Below are 5,860 nucleotides of genomic sequence, written 5' to 3' on the forward strand. Positions count from 1 at the left end.
GGTCAGCCTTTACATGGTATCTTATATATAATATTGTTTTCATTAGTTGGGTTATTATTACTCCGTGTGACCAAATATCCCACTTTGCTACCTTATGTTCTAGCTATCATAATGCCTGCTTTTAAGAGGAATATGTCTCGGTGTGAATTGATATTGGAGTTTGGAACTGTGATATATTGGGCTTCTTTGTTGCATTTATTATAATCGTTATTTCTCTCACTTATATCTTCAGTTTTTTTTCTCTCAATTTACACAGGAGATCTTTTGGATATTGTCGTTTGTTGAAGGTTTCTGTGCTATGATTTAGTTCAACGTTAAAACATTAAAATTCTCCCATTATTCCTCGTTTACTTCCTCCACTTTCAGCTTCATTTATTATTGTGTAATTAATTCAATATATGTACATATATATATGTATATATGTATATATATATATATATACACACACGTATAATGGGGTGATGTGTTGACATCATGGGAAGCGTGTTGGTCTCTCTCTCAGTTGTGGGTTCAACTCCCGCACTCCTCTCCGATTTCCAGGAGTGACTTTGTGACTTGCTTCAGCCAGCAGTTCTTAAAGTGTATCATAGGGCAAAGACAACAGCTTCGTCTGTTGCTATTCAGAGCCTCCGGTAGAGAAACGCACTGTTCACAGGAACGATTGTGACACGTAGCAGATGAATAACGTCAGGAGAAAAAATAATCAGCAAAAAAGGAGAATAGAGAGAATTCAAGATATAAGGAAGAAACAAGAAGAGTGAGAAATGAAAAGAAACAGAAAAAAATAGAGAAACCTGAACATACAAAAAAGAAACAAGAGGAAGAAAATGAAAATGAAAAAAGGCACATACAAAGAAGAAACGATCAGAGGGAAAGATGAAAAAAGGAGAGAAAAAAAAATTGAACATACAAGGAAGAAAGAAGCCGAGGGAAAAAGAGAAAAATAAAACAAAAAAGAAATTTGAAAAGACTGGACATACAAGGAAGAAACAAGCAGAGGCAAAATGAATGAAAGTCCTTTCATTGCGGAGTGTAAAATGAAAAATGGGGGGGGGATCACCTTGGGGGTTCGTGGTGGTTGACCTCTGAAGAGCACGAGGTCACCATCATCCGTCGCCACTTATTGACCCTCAGTGCCTACGTAACGGTGCCGATGACGTCATCATTTTCGGAATTCCTCGACATCTGTGATTCCAAATCTCATTGTGTGTGTGGACAAGAACTGCCCCCAGGTGCCGACCTCGGCTCGTGAGGTCCCGTCTGTCCTCGGGGGGGGGGGGACCCGTCCGGGGTCTTGTGGGGGCACTGGACGGCCTTGGTTAACAGTCCAGCACCCCCCCCCCCCTGCCGCTGTCCTGGCGGGCGCCCTGCTCACACAAACAAGGAGTGTTCCTTCTTCTGAGTTTTAGAAATGCACATATGTCAGACTTTAAGACAACTTACGTGATCGTAATATTTTATTATTATAATTATTATTATTATTATTATTATTACTTTATTTGTTGAAAAATGACTGATAAACTGCTCTGCACAGTAGTTGTCTTTTATGTATTGTACATTAGTCACTCCTTGTAGATATGGAATTATATATGTGTGTGTTTGTGTAAGTGCGTGTGTATGTGAATGGCTTAAGTTATTATATATGGAGAAATAATTTTAAATACATTTGCACACGCACATGCAGTCCAGCAACTGGAGCTTCAGAAAGCTGTTTTGCAGCTTCGTTTCGGTCACCGTGTTTTCTTTGAGCTGTCCTTTAGCAGTTGTCTTCCGCGATGTTGCGTGCCTTCTCCCTCCCCCCCTTCCCCACTCCCCCCAACCCCCGGCAATTTACCCAATTCCTTTCCCGGTCCCTTCCCGAGTGACCATATGCTGTGTGTTATCCCACATATATCTCCCCCGCCAGACACCCCCGCCCACACCATGATCCCACAGGTTACCTCCCTCCCCCCAAAAAGAGAGAGAGAGAGAGAAGCCATCAACCCACATTGTAGGATCACGAATCGCCTCGGCTGACCCTCCTCCTCCTCCACCTCCTCCCCCTCTTCCACCTCTCACCCTCCTCGTCACTCTCTTCATGTAAGAGAGAAAAAAAATGATCGGGAAAAAGGGATCCCGTATACCTATAAATCTGCAGAATGTTAACTACCGCGTCCCCCCCTCCCCTCCCCCTCCAGGAGGCTCTTGCCCCACGACCGGGGACCCCCCGATCGTGGAGAGGGGCCAACGACGCAGGAGCCTTGTCCGGAGACAAAGGACATTGACGGCTCTATCTCCTGCAGCGTACTACCTGACGAAGAGCACGTCGATGTGAGAGAGGACCTTTGTGTCTGAAGTGGTTCGTTGCTTTTATATAAAGTCCCGGAAGTTACGGGAGGAGATATAGAGGGGGCGTTCCTCTGTTCTTATACATATATGTATATATATATATATATATATATATATATATATATATATATAATATGCATGCAGACACACATACACACACACTCTTTATATGATATATATGAGAACGAACGTTTACGTACACTGTAACTGATCTTTGATTTTTTTTTTTTTTTCATTTTTTCTTATTGACTTTTGATTTATGCATATTTTTTATAAAGCTGGGGATATCATTTTGTATTTAATCCAAGGACAATATATATATTTCTAATCTGTTGTATCCCTTCATTATATGTATGTGGATATAATGGCCACACGATGCATGTGTCTCATTTTGTTTGTATATTCATTTATGTGATATTATTGATTCATTAATATTGTTATAATTTCTTCTACTGCTGAAACTGATAGAAATGTTTAAACCTTTGAGGGAATATATAGAATAAAGAATAGAGCGAATCTAACCTAGAAAAAGGATGAAAAAAATACTGTAGACTAAGGTAGAACAAGAATAAAACGTTTTATGAAAGGAAGGCAGAATAGCAGCTAAAGATGCATTGGAGATTTGAATATATAGGAAATGGAGGAATGAGTTAAAGTATAGACCAGTGGTTCATATATGGGGGGGGGGCATTGCCCCCTTCCCAAGGGGGTTCTGATACCAATTTAGTGGAGATTTGTCCTGTTATTACAAATAACACATTTCTATATAATGTGAGGAATCTGAGTAAAAAAATCCATCCCGCAGCTCCGGCAGAAGATATATATATATATGTGTGTGTGTGTGTGTGTGTGTGTGTGTGTGTGTATGATAGAAATAAAATATATGGGAACTGGTAGCATTGTGTGGGAAGAGTATGCGTATAAAGGGAAATAATAAGGAAATTGGTTTAAGAATTTGGGAATTTTTAACGAGTATGGGAAAATGAAGAACAGGTAACCCAAAAGTTCGAGTCCAAAATAAGAGCGACATGAAGGCGAAAGAAGAAAAAAGAAAAAGAAAAACAAAGTGTGTGTGTGTATGTGTAAGTGGTTGCCAACCCAATCATCTTTTGGGGACTATCTTGTCCTCAAATTTGCAAAATATTGAGTGATGCTAGTCTCATTGCTTCAAATAAATAGGTAATAATGATATTAACAATTAATTAAAAATAACAATAAGTATGAATAAATTATAGCAACAAAATATTAATAACAGTAATAATAATAATGATAATGGTGGAAGAGTCAAATTTGGAGAAAAGGCAAAGAATAACGTATTCGTTCGAGATAAAAATATATTTTTTGGATGAATGAATGAACGAACATTATTCTCCTCCAGAGCCCTTACATGCCTAAGTGCCGCCCCGGGTGGGCAAAGTTCTCAGTGACGCACCCCACCCCCATCACCCCTTTCCCCCATCACCCCTTCCCTTCCCCACCATCTCTTACAGTCTGTTTTAGCTATTGGCTTGCGAAATGATGAAACAGATTTAATTTTTTTTTTATTTAATGTACCGATTGAGAAAGGATAAGGGAAAAAAAATAGTTCATATTCTGTTGATTGTAACGCAAAATTCGTATATTACAGTAAAATATTCAGGGCTCCTTTGACTTGCTTTTTATCGTAATTATTTTGTCAGTCTTGTGGGCGGTATGTCCAGACTAGAATTGCCACAGGGCATATAACCCCCCGTCCCCCATGTGAGGACCCTGTTCTCCACAAAGAAAAGAATACAGCGTGACACGGGGAAGAAAGTTCCTTTCGTCATTCACGTCTAAAAGAACACCAATAAGACCTTTAATATCCACTAATCAGACATGCGGCCCTGTGGCGCAATGGTAGCGCGTCTGACTCCAGATCAGAAGGCTGGGTGTTCGAGTCACTCCAGGGTCAGCGGTGGAATGCTTATTTGTGTGTATATTAAACGTGTACAATAATATACGTATAGCTATGACATACAAATACATATATGGTAGTACGTATGTACACATATACACGCAACATTTTCTTTGTTATTATTGGCGTTGGTACGGAGAGGATTATTCTTGAATTAGTTTAGCAATAACCTTTCAGAACTATATATTACTGAATTAAGATCGGATTAAGACTTTATCGTCTTTCCACACGTGTGAAGTTATCAGAGTGTGTCATCGTTGTTTTTATCATTACAATTGTCATCATCATTATTGATATTGTTATTATTATAGTAATCTATAATAATAATTATTTTATTATTATTATTATTATTATTATTATTATTGGTGGTGGTGGTGTTACTACCGCTACTACTATTACTACCACTGCTACTGCTACTACAGCTGCTGCTACTACTACTATTCCTACCACTGGTACTACTACAACTACCACCTGCTGCTACTACTTCTGCCGCAGCTACTACTACCACCACCACCACCACCGCTGCTACTACTGCTGCTGCTGCTATTACTACGCCGCTGCTACTACTACTGTCGCTGCTGCTGCTGTTTCTACTACTACTGCTGCTACAGCTTCTACCACTACTGCTACAGCTTCTACTACTGCTAGTACTGCTGCTGCTGCTTCTATTATTACTACTGCTGCTGCTGCTGCTGCTACTGCTTCTACTACTACTACTGATACAGCTACTTCTTTTTTATGCTTGTACTACTACTACTACTACAACTACTACTACTACTACTACTACTACTACTACCACCACCGCTGCTGATACTACTACTACTACTACTACCACCACCGCTGCTAATACTACTACTACTACTACTACCACCACCGCTGCTACTACTACTACTACTACTACTACTACTACTACCACCGCTGGTGCCACTACAACTACTGCTGCGACTACTGCTTCTACAACTGCTATTACTACTGTTGCTGCTGCCATCCCTGCCGTTTCTGGTACACGGGCACTGACCCAATCTCCTCCCTGTACCGATAGTACTTTGTCAGTCAAGCCCTGGACTTTGTCCATCAACGTTAAACACAGCAGTTATGTGTGTATCTACATGAATAACACACACATACACACACACACACACACACACACACACACACACACACACACACACACACACACACACACACACACACACACACTTCACACAATAAGGTCACAGCATTACCCAGAGATTGGGCTATAAACGAGGCCTGAGCTCTCATTCGGAAAGGCAAATGCTGTCGATCACGAGTCCAGCAAATGATCCCATAGTTGTTAATCACATTGTAATCAACGAGGTTATCCTCGTTTCCCAAACTTTTCACAATATTTCAGGAGGACGTACTGAAGTCATGGCGATACCGTTTGAAAACAAAAATCAGAAATTCAGCTGACCTTCAGGCTCGGTCCGCGCATGCGCAGAGTCGAAGTCATTAAGTGCCGGTGAACAGTTAGGCACCAGGAATCCCAGAATCTTAATAAGTGCCACGTGGAGGAATCGAGAGTGCCAGGGACAAGTAGGAGGACCGAGGGAGAGGGGGGGAGGGGGGTTGGGT

The 5,860-nt window shown here is 40.8% G+C and overlaps 1 non-coding gene across 1 annotated transcript; it reads left to right on the forward strand.

Moving 5' to 3' along the window:
- Positions 1 to 4,189: 4,189 nt before the first annotated feature.
- On the forward strand, positions 4,190 to 4,261 carry TRNAW-CCA (transfer RNA tryptophan (anticodon CCA)). The gene has a single exon. It is a non-coding gene; the product is annotated as a tRNA-Trp (tRNA).
- The last annotated feature ends 1,599 nt before the right edge of the window (positions 4,262 to 5,860 follow it).

Source organism: Oratosquilla oratoria, chromosome 29 (genome assembly GCF_046742065.1).
Source record: "Oratosquilla oratoria isolate Oo_2021 chromosome 29, ASM4674206v1, whole genome shotgun sequence".
NCBI lineage: Eukaryota > Metazoa > Arthropoda > Malacostraca > Stomatopoda > Squillidae > Oratosquilla > Oratosquilla oratoria.